Below are 24,673 nucleotides of genomic sequence, written 5' to 3'. Positions count from 1 at the left end.
AACAAATTATACAGTTAAATCAAAAACGAGGCTCCCGGGCTTCCCTGGTGGCGCAGTGGTTGAGAGTCCGCCTACCGATGCAGGGGACACAGGTTCGCGCCCCGGTCTGGGAAGATCCCACATGCCGCGGAGCACCTGGGCCCGTGAGCTGTGGCCGCTGAGCCTGTGCTCCGCAACGGGAGAGGCCACAACAGTGAGAGGACCACGTACTGCAAAAAAAAAAGAGGCTCCCAATCTGGTCATCTGTTACTATGACCTAGATTTTGTTAGAAGTATCTCCATTTGGCTTTCTAATAGCATTACATTTTATCAGGCTCACTTCTATGTATAATCCTATATTACTAGAACAGACAATCTCTTCTGCTTGGCCACTTAAAAGCTTCTAGGTATATAGTTCATTCTTTCAAAGGCTATCTGTTGAATGCTTAGTATATATGCCAAGCGTTGTTGTAGGCACTGAATATACAATGGCAAACCAGACAAAGGTCCTGTCCTTCAAGCATCATAGTCACAAAGACTGGAATCCAGTCTCAGCTTAAGCACTCACTGACTGCATGACCCAAGACAAATCTGCCTCTCTGAACCTTAGATACCTCCTCTAGGAGAAAAAAGGGAAAATAATACTACTTCAAAGAACTGCTGTGAAAAATATGTTTGTCAGCGTCTAGCATAGTGCCTGGAATACCACAAATGTTTGACAAACATAGCTAAAGTTTTACAAATAGCGGATATTACTATTATCCATTCTGCTTCTATATCCATGTATATGAGAATCACTCTAGTTTTTTAAAAAAAATAACAGGTTTTAAAGGCTTATGTATATCTAAAATATTTATTTCAGACGTTAAGAGCTAAGCAGAGCAAGATCCATTAATGGATCAACTGCTACTTCTGATTACTGAAGTTTCTGGTTGTATATGCTAAACACAAGATAGCAAGAATACTGTGAGAAAAATACTTTGAAGTTGGGATGTTAATGGTGAAATGCATCACTGCACTCACACAGATTTCAAAAGGTAGAGCACTTTATCTCCAGCAGTATTACTGTTTCAGTTAATTTAATCAGAAATTGTATAGAAGAAACATAACTAAAATTTGGAGGGACTTCCCTGGTGGCGCAGTAGTTAAGAATCCGCCTGCCAATGCAGGGGACATGGGTTTGATCTCTGGTCTGGGAAGATTCCACATGCCACGGAGCAACTAAGCCCGTGAGCCACAACTACTGAGCCTGTGTGCTTCAACTACTGAAGCCCGCGCCTGCCCTAGAGCCCCTGCTCCACAAAATGAGGAGCCACCCCAATGAGAAGCCCGCACACCGCAATGAAGAGTAGCCCCCACTCGCCACAACTAGAGAAAAAAAAAAAAAGATTTGTATTCTCAAGTCTACCAAAGCCATCAAGCAGGGCAAAGAAAGTATGTCTTTCCCCTAAAGATCATTATGGAAGTCTCATAGAGAAAGAAAATTCCTGGTTGACTATAGTGATATACTTTATAAAATAACTTATTTTTTCATCTTATAAAAATAGTATGCTTACTGAAGATAGACTGAGAAGCACAAAAAATACGAAGACAAAAAGTTATTCATAATCTAAAAAAAAGTTATTCATCATCCCACTATCTAAAGATAACCACTGTCAATAAATTTCCCTCTAGTCTTGTTTTGTAGTTATCAGTGATTTTTAAAATACCAGGAGTTTTTGTCATTATATTCCTAACACCTGATCTATACAGAAATTTGGATAATAAAAAAAATGTAAAGAAAATTTGTCACCTATAACCCCACTTACAGAGAAAATTCTTATTAATATCTTGGTGTAGTTCATATACAATGGAATCAATTCTTTATATACAATTTTATATTCTAATTTGTTCCCTTAAAAGCATTTTTAAAAGTCTGTAAAAATGACATTTTTTTTAGATATCCAGGTGGTTTCTAGTTATTTTCTATTATAAGTAATACTTTAGTGAACATATTTATACAGAAATCACTAACTACATTTCTGATAATTTTTTTAGTTTGACCAATTTACACTCCTACTAACAGGAACTGATAGCACCTGTCTCACCCTAAGCTCATAACACTGAGAATGTGCTATACATAATTAGCTGGTACCCAAATATAATAAGGTTTCCATTTCTTCAATAATGAAAAAAGAAGAGTTCTAAAGGAAAACTCAAAGTGAAATAAGGACAAGAAAATAGAAGAAACTCCCTAGTAAGATAAATTATACACCCTTGAAAATGATAGGCAGTTGACAGAAATCTTGAAAACCTTCCAACAGGATACAGGGAAGCTGAACATTAGGCTCCCCAAATCTCAGAAGTAAAAACAAATCAAATCAAATCACTCTATCTTGTAGATGTGTTCATTACTTGGAAACAATGACATGAATCAAGAATTAATCCCACCTTTGCGAGAAAAACAACATGGAAAACTGTGGTGATAAATTAAAATGCACAAAATCAGTATTTTCACACCTGAATTATTTTCAAATTTTAGGAGTGAGCAAAGAGTATTAACTATGGATATAAATTTTTGGTTTCCCAAATTTATAATAGAAATTACTATAAATTCTTTTTTTTTTTTTCTTTTTTTGGCTGCGTTGGGTCTTCGTTGCTGCACACGGGCTTTCTCTAGTTGTGGTGAGCGTGGGCTACTCTTCCTTGCGGTGCACGGGCTTCTCATTGCGGTGGCTTCTCTTGTTGCGGAGCACGGGCTCTAGGCTTCAGTAGCTGCGGCACATGGGCCCCAGAGTGTGTGGGCTTCAGTAGTTGTGGCACGCCGGCTTAGTTGCTCGGCGGCATGTGGGATCTTTCCAGACCAGGAATTGAACCCGTGTCCCCTTCAATGGCAGGCAGATTCTTAACCACTGCGCCACCAGGGAAGTCCTATAAATTCTTACCAAGACAAGAAAATAACCAATAATATCACTTATTCAACAAAGCTTTACTGAATGACAACTCTGTTTCAGGTACTTTTATGTATAAGAGATCCAAAGTCATTAAAAAGAGTTCTTTCCTCAAAAAGCTTGCCTTTAGTATGCTTCCCAATCTGGCCCTCTTACATCATGTAACATTTGCCCTGCCTAATTGCTGAAACATTAAATATTTCAGGCCTTAACTAGAAAAAGGAAAACCTTTGAGGACACACACTGTATTGAATAATCAACTTAAAAATCAAAATTTCTTAAGAAAGACCAAAAAAAAGCCCAATGTCAGTAAAATCCAATTGAACAGATTCCACTTACATGGCCTCATACCAGCACAAAGTAATGTTTACCCAAGTACCTACAGTCAAGAGGAATTCAAACACTGACAGGAAGAAAAAAAACTTTTACTTCCCACAGAATAGCTAATAAAATTACTATCAGTTTTCATTTCTTTGTAATTTTCCCTGTAAATCCTGCTTAATTTCAGTCTGACAAGACGGATTTCTCCTTAAGAGAAAATGATGCCCCAGGTTTCCTGCAGATATTTGAGAATATGTATATCACACAGAAGAGAAATTGTCACAGTAACGGCATGGTCCAAAAATGAAAGCTGATCAGCTCAGTGTGAAAGGTCAGATTTCTGGTAAAGCTTCCCATCTGCTAAGACTTTGATACTTATATATACCTAATATGTTTCAAAAATACGCCCTCCCCAAATAATAGCAAATAACATTTATCAAGGGTCTACTACATGTCAGAACCTGTGCAATGTTTTTCTAAACATGTCATTTAATAAACACAACCATCTAAAGAATCCAGTACTGTTATTAGCACCTATTTTACTGATGAAGATATTGAAGCTTGGAAAGCTTGTCCACTGTCAAAACTGCTAAGAAACAGCACAGTCCAGACGACGGGTTCCTAGGCGAACTGCTCAGTTCACTATAGCAGTTTGATTTTCTATGGTTTGGTGGGACTTTTTCCTTCTTTAACATTTTTCCTTTCAAAGACTAGATAAATTTTTTTCTGCTTCTAACTTTGAAAAGGACTAGTTTCCAGGATCACAAGAATATGGGACAGTACGATGTAATTTTACATATGATGAAAACAGATTTCTGAATGTCAGCAAGTATGCAGTCTAAACTATGCATGGAACTTTTAAAAATAGCTAGATATCATTTATTTATTAGGCTTCAAGTCTCCAGAAAAAGTAGAAATAACTATATAATCTCTCTTAAAAATTTACTTAAGTATAAACAATATAGTCTAATTTGGAGAAATACATTCAGTGTTTGCTAAAATAGACTAGTGTCCATTGCACCAATGCTCTATGCTTATATTGTAATGTTATTTAAAAGGATATATAATATCTTAAAAGAACAGCATCTCTGGATTATTATATGTGAATGTGAAAGCCTGTTGTAAATAGTAAAGCAAAATTATCATTAACATTATTTTAAGGCACTTGTTCTGCTTTAATAGTTCCTAGAAATTCATGGTTACCTTTTGATAACAGATAACTAGAATTCACCAGAAAAGATCCTTAATTTTGGGCAGGCAGTAAAATGTAGAGAAAAAGCAGAGACAGTATGAAAACATGGGTTTAATCAAAGAATTTCTAACTAAAATTCTCTGAGCCTCAGTTGCCTCAGCTGTAAAATGGGAAAATACTAAGTCCCTCATACAGCTGAATGAGAGTCATAAATGACAAAGTGCCTCACTAAAAGTCATGATTCATTCATGATTCACTGTCAACAAATACAGACTGGGAACATGAAACAGTATGATCAAGAAAAAAATTAAGATGTGTATCTAGCTTGGGAGCAAACGGTGTACCTAGTTTGGGAGCAATAAGGAAACGGATGTGATTTAGGAACTAGTGTATTAGGGCCCCATAGTGAAAGCCTTTGTCAGCTGAAAGCATTTAGATTTTATTTAACGGCAGTCAGGGCATCAAGTTTTAAAGTCAAATTTGCATTTAGCCACTGGGTAGAAGGTAAATTAGAGGTGGGCAAGACTGGAGGCAAGGAGAATACTGAGGCTACTGCAATCATTCAGATGAAAAAAATGATGGTTTTGACCACAATAGTGGCAGTAAAGACCAAAGGCTGTCACATGCTCCAACACAGATGAACCTTGAGGGCATTATGCTAAGTGAAATAAGAAGCCCGTCAAAAAAAGATAAGTATTGTATACTGCCACTTATATGGGCTATCTAAAGTAGTCAAATTCATAGAAACAAGTAGAATGGTGGTTACCAGGGGTTGAAAGAAGGGAAGATGGGGAGTTGTTTAATGGATACAGGGTTTCAAGTTTCGAAGATGAAAAAGTTCTAGAGATCTGTTGATGAACAATATGAACATACTTAACACTTATGAACTATGTATTTTTAAAAAGTTAAGATGATAAATTTTACGTTATGTGTTTTTTACCACAGTTTTTTTTTTTTTTTTTTAAGATGCAAATGGGAGGCCAGGGCTTGTTTTGTTTTATTTTGACATTCTGCTCTATTCAACCTCTGAGCAATTCTCTTGCTGTTTTACTGAACTGTAAAATAACTATGGTTAAATGAGATCTGATTTGCAGGGCACCGAAGTTCCACTTGACCTCAAGTATCTTTCACTATTACTTGTCATGCTACTTACTTAACATTTCCTTCACTAAAATTGCTTTTTAAAAAAGCATGCTTAAAATATTATTGAAAAATAACTCAAAATGTGAGAAGTACTAAACAGAATAAAAGGTAAAACCCCACCAATTCTCTCACAACCCTACACTTGACCCAAAGTATTACTGGTTTGGTGTGATTCCTTCTAGCCCTTTACTGTAAATTTTAAAAAGTTATAATTTAAGGCCTCTGTTAAGTGACTAACTCCAAGTCATTAACTAGAAATGGTCTCTTAACACAAGTCCTTGAGCCCTATGCTTCCCCTCAAACTTTTAAACCAAGCTTCTGCCTAGCTTTTTAAAATTTGTGTTTGTTCCAGTGTAAAAAGTAAAGCACACTCATCTCAAATGTACAGTTCAATGAATTTTTACAAAGTGAACACACTTGTGGAACCAACACCCAAATCAAGATATAGAGTATTACTAATACCTCAGAAACCTCCTTTGTACCCCCTCACAGTCATTATATCCTCTCAGTAAACGTAACCACTATTCTGACTATAATCTTTTGTGTCTGGCTCCTTTTGCTCAACATTTTGTATAGGACATTCATCCATGCTGCTGCATACTGTGACAGTTTGTACAGTATTCCACTTTACAGATTATACCACAATTCATTTACCCATTCTATTGTTGATAGATACTTAGTTGTTTCCAGTTTGGGACTATTACAAATAATGCTGTTATGAACATTCTCATAAATGTTCTTTCAGCATACACTTTATCCATTTTTGTTGGGTATATGCCTAGACATGGAATTGCTTATGTTCAACTTGCAAAGGTACTCCTGAAGAGTTTTCAAATGTTTGTACCAACTTACACTCTACTTCTGCTGGCAGAAGTTGAGTGTTACAATTGTTCTCTGCAATGCTTTAAATGGTCAGTTTTTTTGTTTGTTATTTTAATTTTAGCCATTCTGGTGGCCATTATTTAAAATTTTTTCATTATTCTGATATCTAGTGATGTTGAGTACTTTGGGCCAGAGTTTGATAGGTATTTGGGAGGTAGATTTAATAAATCTAAGTGACCAACCGATTGAAGAGAAAGAAGAGAAAATCTAGAATGATAGAAAAGGGAAATATATTTAGAAAAGGAAGAAGGGACAGAAAACATACTCATTTTTGAAATTATTAGATTTGACTCTGCCAATGGAAATGGGTGATACATGAGATTCAAGACTTGAATGCAACTACGGAGACTCAATGGGACAGACACATAAAGGTTCTCACATTAAAAATTAATTTAAAACAAACAAAAATCTCCAACACCACATCTTAGGTGGTAAAGAAAATAAACTTACAATCCAAAGGAAGCAAGATAAAGATACACTAAAGTGCAGTATTTCAAAAACAGAACCTCATAGATGCTTATGATTTTCCCCACTATAACTTCTAGAAATTCCTGTGAAGATAACAGAAACAAATCTATAAAGAGTGATGAGTCCAGCAAATGGAATTAAAGAAAAATTCAAAGCCTTAATAAAAGACAAGTTCACTAAATCAGATAGACAAGGATCTCCTGTGTTCAGACAAGAAGACTATCTGTGACACCTCAAGTTTCTCTATTATGAGAACATGAAGAAGAAAAGAAAGGCTCACAATTAATCAACAAACTATGTGAGGATTAAAGACAAGAAACAGATTTGGAGCTAGGCTCAGTCTTCTGAGATTCGCCTTATCATTGGAATATCTATAGCTAATTATTGCTTCTCTTTAAGTATTATGTGGTATCAAGAGCTTGGGGTCTGGAGACAGGCAAACCTGTATTTAAATCTTAACTTTCTATCTCTCCTTAGCTATTTTTTTTAAATTTTTAATTTTATATTGGAGTATAGCTGATTAACAATATTGGTGTTAGTTTCAGGTATACAGCAAAAATAGGCAAGAGACCTCCTTAGCTATTTTACTCCAGGAAAGTGACCATCTCTAGCTTCAGTTTTCTCATATCCAGAATGAGAATAGTAATGATCCACAGAACTACTGTGAACATTAAATGAGATAATACAAAGTAAAGCACTTAAATACAATGCCTGACCCATAGTTACGTTCTCCATAAATGCTGGTATTATCATCTGCAAAATGGGACCAATTCACATACCCATTAAGATTGAAAAGAAGTAAAGTGACATGTATAATGCCTAGCTATAGGAGGCACACAAATGGTAGATATTATTATTATCCCCTACTTTTAGGGAACTCTGTATCATTCAATGTCAAACTGCATATGAAATGGTATAGTGCACTTATTAAGAACACAATGGGTCTGAAACTCCTGAATTTAAATCCTGGCTCTGCCACTTAGCTATGTGATCTTGGGCAAGTTATTTACCTTACTTTGCCTTCCTGTTTTTATCTGTAAAATGGAAAAAATAATAACCATCTATCTCACTGGACTGTTGTGAGGATGAAACAACCTTCTTTTTAATTGCTTTATTTGTAAAGCTCTAAAAACAAAACCTGGAACATAAGTACTATATAAGTATAAGCTGTTATTATTTTAATACCAGCAGTATACATGTTTTGTCTGAGACTTCTGCATCAAAGAAATGGGGAGGGAATTCCCTGGCGGTCCAACTCCATGCCTTCACTGCCGAGGGCCTGGATTCGGTCCCTGGTCGGGGAACTAGGATCCCACAAGCTGCGCAGCACGGTCAAAAAAAAAAAAAGCAATGGGGAAATAAGTTTGGACATAAACAATTTAACATTCTTCTTATGGATAAGAGAAGCCCAATGAAAATACTCAAATACTCATCCTCAAAAATGGAGGGAAAAAGGCTGAAAGAATAACAAGTTATACACAAGAACTGTTATCACTACTAAGGAAATATGACCTCATCTGTCCAGAAATAGTTAGGGGGGAAAAATGTGCTTTCTGGCTCTGCCCTAACTGTGCAACAATTCAGATGAAGGAAGCCTACGTTGCACAGAGAGAAGGAAATAATTTTTCCTACTTTTACCTTACAAGAGCCTGATAACCAACAGAGCTATCTAGAGAGACTGGTACATCCTCCTATCTTTTTTAGATAAAGACTGCTTAGAACAGAATAATCAATTCTGGAAGCCTTCTTAGAAAGGTCTTTCTGCATTATTCTGACATCTTTCCACACTCCACAAATCTTCATTCCTTCCTGGGCAAGTCAGAAGAGGTATCTAAAGAGGCAAAAATGCCAGCGAGTACCATATTTTAGAATTAAAAAGAAATCCCATGCTTGTTCTTAGGTCACGATGTCAATCCTGTGGACTGGTTTTTGTAGCGGACTCACGAAATGAACAAAATACTGAACTGCATCGACAACAAATAAAATCAATGAATTGTAGCTTATCTGTTCAAGAGTTTATGCCTTCTACCAGACTGTGGGCTTCTTGAAAAAAGATCTTATTCATCGCTAGCATCTAGTACATTGCCCAGTACACACAGAGGGTTCAATAAATGGTGACTGAATTTAGTCATTGAGCACCTCCCCCTTGTAAAAGGTACTATGTTAGGTGCCAGAGAGCCTGTAATGGTTCACTTATGTTGATGCCAAAACATTTTAGACTATTTAAAAATTAAACAAGGCCAGATTTGGTTAAGGAGCTGCAGCTGCAGTAGCACCCGCTCTCATCCCAGACTTAACTCCGAGCAGCAAGGCTATCCTCCTCTGCATGCCTGTGGAAGCAAATTAAATACTTCCCTCAAATGATGGAGAGCCTCTTCCCATGCAGCTCTGGTGTGGTGTTCTTTCTGCTCAGCAAAGGAGGAAAACTCCAGAATCTCTGGTCATAAAAATGTGATGTTAGCAAGAACAGGTGCTGAGTAAGCCTGGTACGCTTCCAAATGAAGTCTTGCCATCTAGAATTCTGAATTGAGGATGCCAGACTCAAGACCATCTGGATTTGCTCCTCTGGCTTTGAGCTTTCTCTAAGAGAGGCCGGAAGAAGTATGCTGTTGCCAGTATGTGTAATGTGTAATTGCATACTCAAATAAGTATGGATAAGAGTCCAAGACTTGGCAAATGGATGGAATGTAGCACGTGGAACTTTCTGAATAGAGAACCATGCAAAGGGAAGGGTTTCCTCACAAAACATAAACTAGGCAAGGTGTGAATTGCCCCTCAGTGTCACATTTTGGAAAAATTCACGCAGGATAATAAATACTTGGGAGTTGGGCGGGGCGGGGGGGGGGGATGCTCAGAAGTATGTGAGAGGCAAAACAGCACCATTACCTCAGAAAGCAGTTAAGTTTATCTAACAATAATTCTTTATTTCCCCTCCCCCAATGAGATAAATATATGTGATTATAATTTGGTACATACAGAAAAAATTATCAAGCTGTGGACTCTGGCAGACAGACAGTGTTGAAATTAAACAGTGTGAGCTCTGGCAGCTGCACTATGTACTCTTTCAAATTCTGACATCATTACTCTGGTAAGGGCCCTGTACCAAGTTGGCGTGGGTTCTAATGTGGTTTAGAGAGAGAAGTTCTTGCCTTTTTTAAAAAAGATGACCTACAAATAGTCTTTTTCATACAACAGGGAAATAAGTATTTCCCTTTACCCCAGATTTTGTTTTAAAGGACAAAGCCATGTTGCCAAGGTATTAAGAAAGTGTTAGAAATGATTCTGAGATTTTAAAGGCCACTCAACACAAGCTCTAAAAAGACATCTAAAACAGTACATGAATGTCTCAAACTAGTGATTATCCTTTTGTGGTAATAAAGAGTCAATTACAAAGAATGCTAATTTTCTTCATATTTATACTCTGACATTGGCAGCTTAGGATAGTATCCTTTGGAGGCCAAGAATGGGGAGCCCTCCCTACTTCAGCCATGAGAACTTGGACAACTTACTTGACATCAGATCCTCAGTGTCCTCAAATGCTAAGTGAAATAGTAACATCACCCCACAAGATACTCCTCACAATACCAAATATATGGCAAATCCTCAATAAGTATTAGATAGACTTATGAAAGACCCTTTAAAACTGATGCTAAATTAGAACTTAACAGAGCTAAGTGGTCCGACTTTTCTCCACTCAGATTCAAGAATGGAAAGAATTTACATATAAGCTGGTTTTAAGATCAAGACCGGATTTGTCCTCTTTCAACAAGTGATATTATAAAAACAAGATTTCATTCTCCTCTCCAGTAATATCCAATAAAACACAAAATTCCAAATATGAAAAATGACAGGTTAAAGAAAAGAGAGAATAAAAAACCACTTGTAGCTCTCATAAAGTAGATGTAATTTGACTTGTTTAGAGTGACAGGATTTTTCATTTCATTTTTATCATGAAACATTTTAAATTTTCATAAAAACAGTGATAATAGTAAAATGAACTATCAACTCCTATTCAACAATGATCAAGATTTTGCCACATTTGCTTCAGAAAAGATTATTACTATTTTACTTTTTGAGGTATAATTTACACACAGTAAGGTGAACAAACCTTAAATAAGTCTGATTAATATTTACATATGTATACATACATGTAACTACCACCCAGAACAAAATTATGGAACATTTATAGCAGCCCACAGATTCCCTTGTAACCTTTTCCTCCCAATGTATCTAATGCTCTGAACTCAGATAGCATTATTCTTCACTTGTTAGGTTTTCCTTTCACCATTAATAATCAGATCTAGGCTTTACTTTTCTGTTTTCTTAAATAGTTTGCCAATGTCTAGTTCAATCGTACATTTTTTGGCCCTAATGATCCCATTAAAGATAAGAAATTTATGCAAAAAAAAAAAAAAGAAATTTATGCAAGACTCAAAGTAGTAATAGTAGAAACAGGCAAAAGACCTAAAAAGTGTAGTTTAAAAAAAAAGTCTACATATTTAGAATGCCCGTAAGCCCCCCAACATTTGAAAGGGGGCAGAAGACTGAGAATGCTAGCATAAAAGTGACCAAAAGGAAAAGTGAAATTCATTTTGATTTAAATAAATCCTAAAGAAAATACACTAGACAGTTTTTTAAATAAGAAGGTCTGTACATTTCTAAGCCTTTTTTTTTTTTTTTTTTTTTTTTTTTGCGGCACACAGGCCTCTCACCGCTGTGGCCTCTCCCACCGCGGAGCACAGGCTCCGGACGCGCAGGCCCCGCGGCCACAGCTTACGGGCCCAGCCGCTCCGCAGCATGTGGGATCCTCCCAGACCGGGGCATGAACCCGCATCCCCTGCATAGGCAGGCAGACTCCCAACCACCGTGCCACCAGGGAAGCCCCTCTAAACCATTTTTAAAAGAACATTCAACTGAAAATTTAAACCCTTCATATGTTGATTTTTATTGCCTGTCAATGTCTGAATAAATCCCACCCCAATTACATTTTCTTTAAAGTTCACAACCATTTTAAGGCCATGCTCTCATGCCTAAAAGCTGACATTCTTCCTAAATGAGCCAGATCCCTACACAATATTAGACCTAGTACACATACAAATTTAAAGCTAATCAACAGCTTTTTCATGGAGTAAAGTCCTATGTTTGGTATGTACAACTAACCACCTGTCAGTTACTGCATAATTTAGTATTTCAATCAAATGACACAACCTAGTTGATCTGATATATTTAGCAATATGCACCACTGTTAAATTAATATAGTCATGTGACTGGACAACATATATACTAAATTACTTTGGTATATGCAAACCAAGCAATTCTAGGGTCAACTGGAAAACAGTGGAGTGGGACAGCATATCTCAGTGCAGTGACAAATGCAATAACCACTACCTTATCAGAAGTGTTGTTGGAAGCATTAACTAAGATAACACAAAGAAAGGGTGTTACTTCTCTCACCTCCTCAGCACTCCTCACTCCCTTCGATTTACATGGACTAAGCTGTAATTTGCCAGAAATGCCCTCTCCTCACCTCCACATCCTAGAGCGACACAAATATTCTACTTCTAAAAGCCATAATTTTCACGAATTCATTTGTGTAACCAAGTATCTCTGAAAGACTTAAGAATTGAACTTAGGGATAAATTCCTTTAGTTGGTTTGCTTTCATATAACTTAGTTAAGACTCCACTGGAAATAAAAATTTGAGATGGTATTAAGAAAGCCCCAAAGGGAAGAACTCCAGCCCTATGTACTTCCTAGAAACAAAAAGATAAGCTGAGGGTTTATTAGGAAGCAAAGACACCCAATTGGCATGTGGCTTACAAAGAACTGACAACTAGTCTCCTTTCTCTACCCAGACTTCAAGTTTCCACTCACAATGCTAGCTAAGCATTTATGGTCAGCCCCTTATACAGATGTTACTCTTTAAATAATCTTTTTATAGAGACTATACAAAAATAGAACAATTATCATACTGGCTGCTTCTGATTACTGTTTATTTTGGAGACATAAATAACCCCCTGCCAGTTACTGGCTTTATTGTGACTGACACCTTATGGAGGGTGCTTTGATCTCTAAATTGATTTATTAAGCTGCAAACTGACTATCTCTTATGTTAAAAAGACTAGCAAGCTGAACTTTTACAACTTTCTTCCATCTGCCTTCATCCAGAAAGTAAATGTAGTATCAACTCAAATCAGCAACCCCTCCCCAATTATCTTATCATAGAACCATCTCTCAGGAGCCAAAAAGGGTACTACTTAATCAACACTAGAAATATGAACAAAAATCTTCATATTTTTCATTGCTTTTCAAACCTAGGAGTTGCAAATAAAACATCTGAACCCACTCCGCTTCACCAAAACAGATGCATACTGCAACTTTTAGAGTAGACAGATTATAGGGTTATTAGTCACATCTCAAAAGGAAATATTAAGCATATTTTAAAAACTAACTTTATATTTAAATGATTTCATTTATATACTATTTAGATAAACAATGAATTAAATTTAATTCACTGTTAATAAAATATGTTTATATAAATATTTATCAAGTGCCTGATACATATCTGAACAAAATGCTTGTTTTCACTGAGTTTACACAACTGTAATACAAGGTACACCATGAGAAATGTTATAGAATCAAGGAGGAAAGACAAGATACAAGGAAGATGTCTAGGAAAGCTTTAGGAAAAATCTGGCATTGGGAAAATAATTAATTCTACCCAGTCCAGCCCATATTGCTTTCACCCCTCTGAGCAATTAGGCATATACTGGAAAGTTTGGCAGCAGACAGACCAAGGTTCTGTGACATTGAGCAAATCACACCCCCTATTAGAGTCTCATGTATAAAGTAAGTGTAATACCAAATACCTGGCAGAACTGTCGTGAAGATTAAATGTGAATGATTTACATATGTATATAGATTTTTATGTACTACATATACATATATAATACGTATCTATATACTTTATCTATTTATACAAACTTTATTGTAAATATATACTTACATATATGTGACATGTTGAATATAGTATATTTGTGTGTGTGTGTGCATATATGTATATGTACATAAAATCACAATGGATGGTGAATGTTAACTAAGCCTAATGTGGTAATCATTTCACAATATATGTAAATCAAACCATCATGCTGTACACCTTAAACTTACACAGTGATATATGTCAATTATTTCTCAATAAAGCTGGAAAAAAATCACAATGCCTGACACTGAAAGGATGCTCAAGAAAAGGAAGTATTTATTATAAATACCTACTAAACACTGAACCCTATGCCAGGTACTATTCACCTCTGCATCTGGACAGCGCTTGATATGTTGTTTAACTGCTTATTTTCCCCAAGATCATAAAAGAGCAAATCCCATGTGATTTACTTCTTATCTACCCACAAAGAGAATAAAACACGCATAGTAACACATGTCCAACTGCCATCTGTTAAGTAAATTGAACTAACTTCGTTATAAAAAGGTAACTGAACAAACAGAAGGATCAGCAAGACTCAGAAAATACACGGTGTTTACCACGAGAACATAAAAAAACTGACTTTTTAAGTATAGCACAAAAAAGAAATTGTTAGATATATTATTTGGCAATTTATATTGATTGATCAACCTATACTGAGCTCCACTACGTGCAAACTAAGCCCTTTGGGGATCCCAGAACAGGTTGTCTTCTCTCCAGCAGCCTACAGCAGCCCTCTGAGTCTGATGGGATTAAGGAAGTTTCTACCACTTGCCTAGAGTTTCCTAACATTTGGAACTCCACAGTAGTGGTTCTCAAAGTGTGGTTCATAGATGTCCCCAAGACCCTTTTCACAGAGTCTGCAAGATCAAAGCTATTTCTGTACTAATTATAAGACATTATTTGCCTTTTTCACTTGACATTTGCACTGATGGGGCAAAGACAGTGTTAAGTTAAATCGCTGGCCTTAGCACTAATTAAAGCAGTGGCACCAAAATATACTGATAGTCATTGTATTCATCACTGCCACACACTGGGGGGTACAGGTGCAGCAGGGGAGGGGGGAACCCAGACATTTTAACTGAAGAATGTCTTTGATGAAGCAATAAGATTTATCGGTTTTATTAAATCTTGATGCTTGAGTACATAGTTTTTTTATATTTTGTGAAAAAATGGTAAGTACACATAAAGCAATTCTACTGTACACTGGCTGTCCCAAAAGAAATGCACTTTGAGCTACTGTTTGAGTTGTATACTCAACTAGCCAATTTTTTCATGGATCACCAATCTACTTGAAAGAACAACTAACAGAAAATTATGGTAATTCAGACTTGGATATTTGACAGATTTTCTTGAAAATGAACAAAGTGAGCATGTCATTTCAAGGAGAATAACTGACAGTCTTTGTTGCCAATGATAAAATTCAAGGCTTTAAACAAAAATTAGAATTTTGGAAAATTTATATCTGCCACTGTGTGCTTCACACAGCTTCCCAATATTTAAAAGTGTTTCCAGGGACTTCCCTGGCTATCCAGTGGTTAAGACTTCGCCTTCCAATTCAGGGGGTGTGGGTTTGATCCCTGGTCAGGGAGCTAAGATTCCACATGCCTCACGGCCAAAACAACAAAACATAAAACAGAAGCAATATTATAACAAATTCAATACAGACTTTAAAAATGGTCCACATCAAAAAAAATAAATAAATCTTAAAAAAAATAATAATATATACAATTATCTGAAGAAACTATTAAAATTCTCCTCCCTTTTCCATATATATGTATGGATAGAGGCCAGATTTTCTTTGTATACCTCAGCCAAAATAACATATTGAAACAGATAGAAAGCAGATGCAGATACATGCAGATATGCGAATTCAGTTGACTTTTATAAAGCCAGACATTAAAGAGAGCTGCAAAAATATAAAATAATCCCACAGTTCTCACTAAGCTTTTTGGAGAAAAAAATAACTACTTTTATACTTTTTTTTTTTTTTTTTTTTTGCGGTACACGGGCCTCTCGCTGTTGTGGCCTCTCCCGTTGCGGAGCACAGGCTCTGGACGCGCAGGCTCAGCCGCCATGGCTCAAGGGCCCAGCCGCTCTACGGCATGGGGGATCTTCCCAGACTGGGGCACGAACCCGTGTCCCCTGCATCGGCAGGCGGACCCCCAACCACTGCGCCTCCAGGGAAGCCCTATACTTATTTTTATTTTAAAATGTTATTTATGTTGGTATGTAATGGGTTTGTTTTTATTTCAAATGAATTAATAAATATTTTAATTTCTCAGTTTTAATTTCTAATACAGTAAAGTGATAGCTATAATCCAAATAAACAAAAGCTCCTGGAAACCTCAATAATTTTTACAAATGTAGAGTTTTTGTATGGGAAGAGATCTTAGAGATCTGACCTTGGGTTTGGTTGATATAATTTTTCTTAATGGAAAACTATGAAAACTGAAGTAACATACAGCATAGTCAAGACTGGGTCTCCTGATTTCAATTTTACATTCATTCTGGACCACGATTCCTGAATTCACTAAGACAATAATTTAGAAGCCCCTCATTCCATTCTTCCCAGTAAGCAGGAAGTTTGACCAAATAATTAATTACAATAGTAACAGTAACTGAAATTTGAATGTTATGTCCTAGGTATTTTTATACTGCTGCTTTCACTTAATTCTCACAAGCCTGTGATATAAGTACAAATAATTACTAACCTCTAGATGAGAAGCAGAAGTTAAACCAGAAGTCAGAGAGCTACTTAATGGCAGAGATGGGATGTGAAAATAACACTTCTAACAGAGAGATGTATCAGCAAAAAAGCTTTCTCGTAACTCTCAATCAAAACATTTGTGTGGTCACCAGCAGGGGCATTTAGGGAAATACAGGACCTGTGACTCTGGCCCAGTACACCTTCAGATGTAGACAGAACAAAACACTAGCCTGGAGTATGGCCACACACATTTAGTTCTACACTAAATGGCAAGAAAGCAAGCAAATAGGGAGATGTGCTAGATATATAACCAAGTGCCTCTCTTCCTCACCCATCTAGCGACTCTACCATCACCCATTAAAAAGAAGTGACAGGAGTCAAGGGTGAAGGATTTGTTACTGACACACAGCTGGGGCAGTGAAAACTCCTGGCAGGTGTTCTCTAAGCTATAACTCCTCTCCTATGCAAACTAACCCCCAAGCTGAGTCCTCCTGGCTTTATCACACTGAGGCTCGACAAGAGCCATCATTAGTGTCCAAACTCCACTTTTTCCAGGCTGATGACATGTGTCAGACCTTGATTCCTGGTGCTACTCCTGCCTGCCAACTCCGGAAAGACTTCTGTAATGGCTTTGGGTTTTTAAAAAATACTTCAAGTCACAAGGCAGCAGCTGACACCAATTCCCTCCTGAGGATGGACACTTGGCCAGGAGCCCAAGCTGAAGTGGATTTGGAGATTCTTGATCTTTTTTGAAATCATTCCTAACTTCTCACTGGCAATTAAAATAAAATCCTCCCCAGAGAACAGCCAGAGGTTGGGCAAGCCTCTTCCATCCAGTGGTAGTCACCTTTGATTAGAGAAAAGTGTTAAAGTGTAGCAGCAACTGATAAATGTCAGAGCCTGGAGGGCCTTCAGAGTTTTGATCACTTACGGCTATTTCTCATTTCATACCATGAACAGTTTCTAAGCCAACACCACTCAGCACTGCTTACTTAGTCAAATGCTTCAGGTCAGCATACCAAACTCAAGTCAATGGTCCGTTTGCACTGGTTCTGAGTGCCTCCCTAAGGCTAAGATGTTTGACTTGCCAGGCAGATGACCTGACGTGCTCTGCAGATGCCCAAGAGGACATTAGGAAACATCCACAAAAAACTGGCTTTTTCATGGTGGAGAGGTAGTGTGGTATAAGTGAACACACAAAAAATGCAAGCACACACACAGAGTCAAGGATTTCAATTTTGATTCGCTGTGTGACTTCATTTCCCTTCAACATCTGTTTCCTTATCAATTAAAGAAAGATCTTAGCCTAAATCAGAGATTCCCAAATGTCTGTGGAATGGCTACATCAGAACCCTCCGAGGGCTTGTGAAAACTACAGAACCTATTCCTAAAGGATCTGATTTACTAAGTCTAGGGTGATACCTAGGAATCTGCATTTTTAGCAACCTATATTCCCCACCACCGCCACTTTTAATTCTGATGCAAAGTCAGGTTTGGAAATCATTAGACTAAATGACCTGTAAGACTCTTGATAGCTTTGAAAGTTATAAAACTATAGACTGGAACTTATTTTCTATTCTTTCATCCCAGAATGTTTTCCCCTATCCACTATTAGCATTCCCACTCAAACATCAGGATTGTCTAATTTCAGGTTAGCAATGGAGACATAAGTCTAAGAGCAGTATGTCAAGTATTAATAGCTTACCCAACCAAGTACACTGCTATTTCATTTATGAAAGTAGATCTAAGCATCGCTTTTCTACACAATATACATAGAAAAATAAAACTTTTAAGACATATTTTGCAAAGATTCAACTATTTGCTGGAAACAGTCAAGAAAAACAACATTTAAAAAGCATTTTACCTAAATGTTATGAATACCTAAGAAGTTATGGCATGAATATACTTAATTAGTACTTGTGACTCATGATGCCTTAACACAAAGCTATAATCTACCTGAGGCAATAAAAAACTTTGTAACAATAGAGGTCAAGTTTTTAAAGCATCAATAAAATACCATATGATTAAATTTTTAACCCAATAAAATAAAATGGGCCAGAGGAGAAATCAAAGTCCTATGTTACTGATACATCAACAGGGTTTCATTATAAAAAAGGAAAGATTGAGTCCTCTGATCGCTGTTCTTGTTTATTTCATTAACTGTTTCATTAACTGGTTGTTGCAAACACATGCCTGTTGCTCTAAAGGACTCTCAAAAATCTCCTCCAACACTTTTCACACACTGTAACAAAACCCAATATTCTTTCCAGCTCATTCCTTAATTCCCATGAATATTAGCTACTGCATGATTTGGGCTCCTATTTCTTTTACAACTTTCAATGCCTAACTCATTTATGTACTCATTTATCTCAGCTAGACAACAATCCTTGGTACAGAGTTACTTAGAAGAGTTCACTGATAACAGATATCCTGTGAATTAATTTACCATGGAAAAACAGAGTCCTGCTTCCAGTGGGTTTGCAAAATAATCTAAAATAGTAATACCTCAAAACACATGAAGTCACTGTAATTAAGGGATGGAGAATTCAGGTGGCCTCTAGAATATTTTGATAGGCTTTGAAGTGTGCATCCCATAATGCCTTTGGCACTTGACCAATTTGCTATCTCACTGAGTTGGCCTCCCACCTCCTGTCTTCTAGACTCATCTAAAATAGCTGAAGAAACCTGATATAAAGTTGCCATGTCAAATAGTAAAATGTTCCAAGCTATTAAGTTTAAGCTTCTATTCTTACCTCTCAACTCCTTGGTAAAAACCTCAAGCAGGCTAAATATAATAAAGACCAATAATTCCATATACAACTGCAATCTTTGGCAGACTCTTTTTTCCCCGCTTCCTAATATTCAAGTAAATACTCTGAATTTAGCAGCCTCCTTTGTAAGCTTTGCCTTGAAACAACACAATTTTTCAGCCTAACTTAAAGCCAGAATTAGTAGTCAAAGTGCTGGAATCAGATCCAAACCAAATGGTTGCTGGGGAAGTTGTTGCAGGGAGGCGCGAGATAGGGAACTGCTGCAAAATAAGATAAATTCATTCAAATATTTGTGTTAACTTCTCTTCCTGCAACTTATTTTAGAAAGCTGCTAACTGTACAAGCACAGAGTTACTAATTAATGATTGGTACCTGCAATTCGTACAAAACTTGATGAAGTCTAAATATCCACTCTTCCAGAGACCATCATTATATTACATCTTTATAGTTATCATTGTCCTAGGTCATACTGCACAGGTTATGCTATAGGGAAAGGTGTGACTAGATGCTGGTGAGTCTGCACTACTGCTGGCAAGCAGCCACTCCTAATAAGATGGAGATTGAGATTTCCAAAACTAGCAATATTACACCAGTGACAACAGATTGCAAAATCTTGGTCTAAAGCTCTGGTCAGAATTTCTCATCCTGAAGTTCGTAGGGAGGCTATGGATGGGTTCTTAGATTCCATAAATGAAACTCCTTTCAAATTTTTGTGTTTACGTGCATGTATTTAGGGAGAGAATCCATAGCTTTCCACAGAGTTTTAAATTATATACCTAACTTAATTCTCACAATCAATATGAGATAGGTACTAACATTATTCTCATTTTTACAGATTGAAGAAATTGAAGCTTATAGGAGATAAAAACTTTACATAAGGTCACAAAGAAAGTGGTAGAGCATTAATTTCAAAATGTCTTTAAAACACACATATACATATGTATATTATGTATTAGCTAGTCAGACATTGTTTTAATTATAAAAGAAGGTTTTTACATTAGTGTATATGCACTGGAAACCAAATTCTGGGCAAAACATGCAATTTTATTTAGTAACATAAATAATAGTTGTAAATGATTTTAACAATTTAAATCATTTTGAAATAACTTATATAAAAACACAAACCTGACATGTATTACCTCATTTAGTCCTCAGAACAGTCCTATGAGGTAGATACTATCATTATCTCCATTTTATAGATAAGGAAACAGAGAAACAAAGAGGTTAAATAAGGTCACATAGCTATTAAGTTGCAAAGTCAAGATTCTGGCTCTGAAGTCTGTGCTCTTTTAATATTGCTTCCCCAAACAATTAATATACGAAAAATGTAAACTATAGTCACTTCAAAGGGGAAAAAAAAAGCCAAATAAAAATCAAATTGGAGAAGTCTATCATGATAAGGTACTTCATTTATTCTATTTAGCACATATGAACCAAGAGCAATGAGAAGAGAGACCTACCAATTACATTTGCATGCTACTTTCACATACATAACCTCCTGTGATTTTCACAGCTGAGTGCACAGGAAGAGCGAGTGCTATTTGTCCAGCATCTTAAAGATGAGTTAACTGAGGCTCTGAGGGGTTACTCTCAATACTATTCACCATTATCTGAATTTCCCTGCCTCTAGGATTTCCTGTACAGAGTTTTGAATATCTTTCCTTCTTAGTCTAGTAAAAATTCAACTAAACCTTCAAGGCCCAGATCAGATGTGACCATTTAAAAGATATGCCTTTCCTGGCACTCACTCCTAGGCAGAATTAACCCTTCTTTTCTCTATTCTCCCTTAACATAGTCCATACCATTTCCTCAGCACAGCAATCATCCTCTTTGTCATCAGCTGTGTCTATGTATAGTTCTCTGCGTAGACACTGGGCTCAGTGATGGCAAGGGCTGTATGTAGGAGAAAGGGTTCCTAGAAAAGATTCTGCTGTTGAGTTAGTAGAAGGATGAAGCAGAACATTGGCAGTCTGGCTCAGAGAAACATGGATTCATGCTGACATTTTGTTGTCATCTTTATAACTTAAGACTTTGCCCTCAAGAATAGCAACATTACCTCAAACACTTCTAGAGATGTTCCCTGTATAGTGTTTGGGAAGTTATGGGCAGACAGCCACCTGAGACGGTGACTCCTCTTCTATGCTACTAATCTCTCAAATACCTATTGTTTTATTAAATTTATGCTTCTTGTTTCTTTCAAGTATATCAAGAGGCCTCAAGAGGACTATGAAAACATTTACATCTCCAACTCAGAGCAATGTGGGTTTCACAATATTTCGTAGTACCTCTGGAAAAGGAAAGAAAGGAGGTAAGTGAAACAATAAAGGATGGCATGGTGAGTTTTGACAAACTCAGAACCAGTCTAAATGAATTTATTAATTTGGACCAATTTATTAAATGTGTAGTAGCTTCTATAATCTGGCTAATTTAACCCTCAACTTTTTTAACCCCTAGACTTCTGCACTGAGTACATACATCTCTTGGCCAAACTCACTGAAAAGATCCAATGCGTGCCTTAAATTTGCTTGATGATAAAAACTAAACTTAAGGATTTAAAGCAAATTGAAGGAATGAAGATAACGAAGGCCTTTATTGCCCTGAAAATTAACTGTCTCAAACACAATGGGAAACACCCCTACGTCACTTTAGAAACCTTTCACTCTTCTCTAGTTTTGCAAGTCTACGAAAAGCATTCTTTTTAGAATGCCATGAATTTAAGAAATCGTATTTTGTAAACATCTAATGGTTTGGGGGAGCAGAGGTCAGTATTTTTTTAAAGCCTGACTATTATCAAAATGGAATAAGACATTGACTTCTCTTCATATTATCAGGCCAAGGAGAAGATCATTTAAAATAAACCCATTAAAGAGTTTTTAAAATACCACACAGTAACAGTTGCTTGATGTTTTGTTGTCGATTGTATACAATTTACTGTCATAATACTGAGGACTCAACAAAGCTGGCTAACTGAAGTGTTTTGACAGAGGGTGAGATAATTAAACTGATGTAGAACGTAAACAGTTTATATCCAAACCAAATTCTCAGTGGCTGATTTTTTTTTTAATGTGTACCATTTGGCTGTTTAAAAATGAATTTGAGAACAGTCAACTTTTAATATTTAAACTTAAAGCAAATGGTAATAACTATCCTGGATTAAAGATTAACCTCAATTCAGCCAGTAGTTCTATAAGCACTTTTTCTACGGAGCATGCCTGGATCCCTCCCATTATAAACCCTATATTCTGAAAAATTCCATGTAATTAATTCATTTTCCAGATTTTTCATCAAGGACATTCAACAGGCAATAAAAAATAACCAGTATGTCTACAATGCACTGATACCATTTCTGCCAGAAGCTAAGACACCTGACATTTTAGTTACTCTCTGTGATCTTACTAAGGAGAAATGCAGGCTTTCTATTAGGTGGTAGAGTTCTTATTTTTTGCTTTTTCAATATGGAAAATAGACTACCCCTGAACCTCTGTGGTAACCTGGTGATCCAGGATCTCAGCTAGAGAGATCACCAATTATAAAGGTCAATTTTTTTTATCTTCTTCTATGAAACATTTCACCTACTATTATTACAGGCAAATAAGAAGAGGATGTTTACTTGTTTGACTTAGATCTCACTGAAGGTCCTGCCCCCAGATACACAACAGTAAGTTTTGTGGTGGTCAACGGAGGAGGCAGTACAATCAGTGAGTTTTTGCTATCATAAAGTCCAGTATTCAAGGTCTAGCTTGCAACCTTGGCTCCTGGCTATGTAACTTTGGGCAAATCACTTAAGACTCAGTTTTCTCATGAGGTCAAAGTACGTTGAGAATTTAAGGAGATAAAAATATATAAATCCCAGTATACAGTAAGTCCTCAATATATGTTAATTTCTTTCTTATCCTTGCCCTTTAATAATTAAAGTACTACTATAAAATGGGATATCTGATATTTTCAGAATTACAAAATAATACTATTCAAAGCTCTTTTCTCAGATATCCATTTGAGTCTGCTTATATATAAATAACTGCAGCCTCACAATCCTGAAGTTTGTTAGCTCTGCGCTGTACACAAAGTGGTTTCTTAAATACAACTTCAAACCCGGAAAAGAATGTGAGACGCTCCATCAGCAGTGGTCTCTCAGGCTCACTGGCTCCTGAAACATGGGTGCAGGCTGAAGAAGGGCTGCCAGGGCCAGGACCCAGTCTTCAGAGGACTCCAAGGAACATTCAACGCTGTCGGTGAGTTTGGGATTTGAAAAAACCACCGACCGTTGACTGTACCTTGGGGTCCTTATAGACAACACTATATTTCCTGAAGCAAAGGAGCATGCTGTGCCTTCACATATCACATTAGATCACCAAAATCAGTCCCGCTCCCCATCCCCCAGAGGTGGTCCAGTTAATTTTTTAAAAGCTCCCCTCTATTTCTCTTGCCCATTGTTCCTTGCTTTTTGTTGTGTTTTCGACAAACAAGTGTTTCATTTCAACAAGATAAGGAAAGCTCCATGATAATACCTAACATTTTTAAATGTCTCCTAGAAATAGGCCATTCTGGAGAGAAACTGGATGTAGCAAGAAGAGATTTATTAAAAACATGTATTTCATTTTGGAGTAAAATCCAGTTAAGTATTTTACAGCCATTTCTCCCATGTCCCCTCAAAACCTTTAATTAGGGACAAGGGGAGGATTTAATAAGCAAAAATAGCACAGACCTGTCCAATGTCTGCACAGTTCTTAACACATTCTACCTCCAATTACATTTAAGGTAGTTAAGTTCAGACAGCCCCATTAGAATATGAGCTGTTTGAAAACAGCAACTGCCTCACCATTTCCATCCACACATAAGCTGATTTCCATGTTCGTTAAATTCAAGTAAAAAGTCACGTCTGGAGTCAGAAGGATCTGGGATGAATCTTGGCTCAGAACTCCCTAACTAGCTGTGTGACCCTGAGCAAGTGTCCGAGTCTCAGCTTTCTCATGTATAAAATGGGGGATAATAAGTATCCCTACCTCATAGAGTTTTGAGATTCAATAAGATAATATATAAAGTGCTTTGTACCATTCCTAGCACACAAAAATGCTCAATAAATGTAAGCTATTATTATTTAACCCAAAGCATAATCTGTGCTAATTTACTTTGAAAGGCACTCGTAATTCTCAGTTCAAAACAGAGAGAAAGAAATAGGGTCCTCAGCTCTTGTTTATACCTACCAGTATGCAAGCACTGCCTGTGTAGTCACAGAGCTACCCGTTAGCTTTTCCAAGAGCTCCTTCCCTTCCCTGAACCATAGTTTCTCCATCTTTAAGAA

General features: G+C 36.7%; 1 protein-coding gene and 1 long non-coding RNA gene across 5 annotated transcripts in view; one reads left to right on the top strand and one right to left on the bottom strand.

Annotated features, from left to right (window-relative positions):
- Positions 1 to 22,014, top strand: part of LOC309823834 — a 29,738-nt gene extending 7,724 nt beyond the window's left edge. The window contains exons 2-3 of the long non-coding RNA XR_014296875.1: positions 21,573 to 21,679; positions 21,826 to 22,014. This is a non-coding gene — a long non-coding RNA (uncharacterized lncRNA). The remainder of the gene's footprint in view (positions 1 to 21,572; positions 21,680 to 21,825) is intronic.
- Positions 1 to 24,673, bottom strand: part of NR6A1 (nuclear receptor subfamily 6 group A member 1) — a gene marked incomplete at its 5' end in the record, with an annotated part of 201,455 nt that overhangs the window by 123,278 nt on the left and 53,504 nt on the right. The window lies entirely within an intron of this gene.

Source organism: Grampus griseus (assembly GCF_964374135.1).
Source record: "Grampus griseus genome assembly, chromosome: 6".
NCBI classification, from domain to species: Eukaryota; Metazoa; Chordata; class Mammalia; order Artiodactyla; family Delphinidae; genus Grampus; species Grampus griseus.
The sequence above is the reverse complement of the archived record's forward strand: the minus strand, read 5'-3'. Positions and strand labels throughout refer to the sequence as shown.